This window comes from Hipposideros armiger, unplaced genomic scaffold (genome assembly GCF_001890085.2).
Source record: "Hipposideros armiger isolate ML-2016 unplaced genomic scaffold, ASM189008v1 scaffold_505, whole genome shotgun sequence".
Classification (NCBI taxonomy): Eukaryota; Metazoa; Chordata; class Mammalia; order Chiroptera; family Hipposideridae; genus Hipposideros; species Hipposideros armiger.
This window is the reverse complement of record NW_017731855.1, coordinates 704362-707404: the sequence shown is the minus strand read 5'-3', so window position 1 is coordinate 707404 and position 3043 is coordinate 704362.

The window sequence follows — 3043 nt, the reverse complement described above, 5'->3', positions numbered from 1 at the left end:
ATTATAGTAGTAAAACATGAGTTTACCACTAATTAGACAATATGAAATTGTAGGGAGAACACTGATTAAATATCTTCCAGGCATCTTTGGTTTGCTCTTCCTGAGCCCACAAAATGGCTGACACTTTGTGTGAAGACAAAGCCAAATGATTATGGAACAGAGACCTTCGAATCTTTGGGTTGCTTTCAATCAACAATCAACCCCCAAGCATTCATTGGGCCCTGACATGGAGAGAAAGATCCAGACATGTCATACTTACACCATTACCTCCAGCAGCTTACTTATTACCTGGGGAGACCAGATATACACATTCAAATAGCGAGTGATTAAAACAAAAATATGATGGAAGAGAAGTGCTTCATCAGCAAGAAATGTTACAGCATTTAGTCAGACTGAGAGTGGGGTATTCCAGATTTGGGGGTGAGGGGGGCAGCTTGGGTAAGGCAGGACTCCATTTCTCAAGACCACCAGCAAATTCTCATTACTAAGTACTGGTCGGCAAATTTTCAAAGCCCTGTGGAGCTTTCAGGGTACAGGCTCTGACGGTTCATTCTCTGCTGTGCTCTGGGTACCCTGTGGGCAAGCTGGCAAACAGTGACTAGTACTAACTCTGGGGCAAGTTTGAGGAAGCTCCCACCCAGGACCCTAATCCTTAGTGTTTTTTCAGAAGACCCAAAAGTGACAGGGACCATCTGTGATGGCGCACCTTCCCTGTACTCAGGGATATGGGAAGGCTGGAGGGGTGGAAGGATAAGAGAAGGTAAAACTTGTATCTTCAATAGCTCAGGCCTGTGGTTAATTGGTGTGTTTCTGGTCCTGACCTTCGACAATTTAGGGGACACAAGGAGTTTGGAGCAATGGAGGAAGGGTCTAGTTATACCTCTGTTGAGGCAAAACAAATGAAATGGATTACATTCATACTTATAATGTCTGTCACCTTGTAAGCACACCATAAATATTTGTTGTATGCATAAATGAATGAATGAATGGTCTAAAATACATGAGTATGAGAAAGCAATGGCCGACCTTTCCTACTCTAAGTTTTCTTAGCTTAGTGCTGAGTAAACCTATGTTCTCCACTAATACATAAGGAAAGGACAGGCCAGAGTAAGTAGGACAGCCTTTCCAGTCCTTCGTGAGGGCCGGAACCTTGTCGGTCTTCTTGACTGCTGTATTCTTAGTGCCTACTATGACGGTTCAGTCAAGGTTCTTCGGTTGGCAGCAACAGAACTAAATATCTTTGAACTGACAATATTGTTGGTTCCCGTTACCCAAGGAAAAGGAAATTGGTTGAAAGGGTTTTAAGGACTCAAATAATTTATGGGAAGGTTAAAGAACAGGGTTTGAAAAAAGACAGGTCTACCAATCAGAAACCATAGGGGTAGTCTCCCAGCAGGGACACTTCTTGGGAGAGCACCACTACTTGGAAGGATAAACTGTAATTTGTTCTAGCCTAATGTTACTAGCTTAAGGTTCAGAGTCTCATGAGACTGTTTCTGATAGGCTGAGCTTAAATTGTGTGCTGTGCTGAGCAGTAAGAGGGAGAATGTGGCAGAAGAAACCTCCAGGGAGCCCTTTTGTTTTGATAGCAGTAGGACAGGAACTTGGATTTATCTTCCCACCAAGAATACCCATACTGGGGGAGAAACCATCCTGCAAAGACAAATTAGGGTGCTACTAGGAATGGATGCATAGGTGGGGGGAAACCCCACATATGCCCACTCTATGCAAAACAGGACTAAATGCATTTTGGTTGAACGAATAGCTAATTCAGTAACATCTTCAATGAGGGTACAATAAGGCTTAGAAGAGGAGGTCTCTCCCCCAACCCACATGCCTCATTTATCTATTTACTTATTTTTTTAAAAGCTAAGGTATATCAGGATATTTTGAGAGAGCTGAAGACCTCGAAGTAAGCATCTCAGAATGATAGACAAGAATGCTATTAGAAATGTGATTTTTAGATATCTTGGGTACACAGGTTGACCTTACTCTAAGGAAAATCAGTATATGAAAATGAGCTTAATTTTTTGTCTACGGTATTGCTACATCACTCCACAGGAGTTCACAACAGATTACATTATTTTGTGAAGGTGCTTCACCATACAGTTTTCTAAGAGTTCTCCCAAATATCTGAAAATATATTTTGATCCCACTACTATTACCTTTCAGCTCTAATTAGGACCCACTCTCTAATTAGGGAGGGCATAGTTGTCTGAGAAGAAAGAAGTGAAATGCAACTTACATTCTCTATCTTACTATGCTAAATAAAGGCATGATGTTAAAAAATGAGATCTATTGAAAAGGGGGAGGCATATAACATTCAGGGCTTTGCACTGGAGGACTCTCGTATGAATATAAAAAAGAAGACCCCAAAGAAATCAATAAGTGGTAACTTCAAATAGAGAAAAAATTCATTTCATCTTAACGCAGAAGAAACTACAGATGTTTCCTTAGCATATGCAGTCCTATGCAAATTATTATGTAAATTAAATAAAAAGTTAGTACAAGCAAATTCCCAAGTTTCCAAGATTTCCTTATGTTAACCTAGTATTCATCACAGAAATAAGGTTGAGGATTTTTGCTTACACTCCATGTCACTTAGATGTGAAGAGAGGCAAGACTGAAGGACATGCTACATCAATAGGATGAAAGCACTCAAATCTGGGGACATACTAGATAAATGGTTAGATGGATAGATAGTTTTCACCTTCAAAATGTTAGCCAGGGCCGGCCAAGTGGCGCATTGGTTAAGAGTTGGCTTGGGATGCCAGCTCTGAGCAGCAGGGCCTTGATTTGGATCCCACATGTGGGCCAGTGACGCTGTGCCCTCTACAGCTAAGATGGTGAACAACAGCTCAACTGGAGCTGGGCTGCCGTGAGTTGCTGGTGACAGTGTAGGCTGCAGTGGGGCTGGCCGGCAGCCAGCGTGCGCTTTCATGAGCTGCCATGAGCCTCCGTGAGTGGCCGTCCAATGGCTGGTGAGCGATTGCCTCACCCAGGAAGAGCGCAATGATAATACCAACATGGGCCAGTGAAGCAA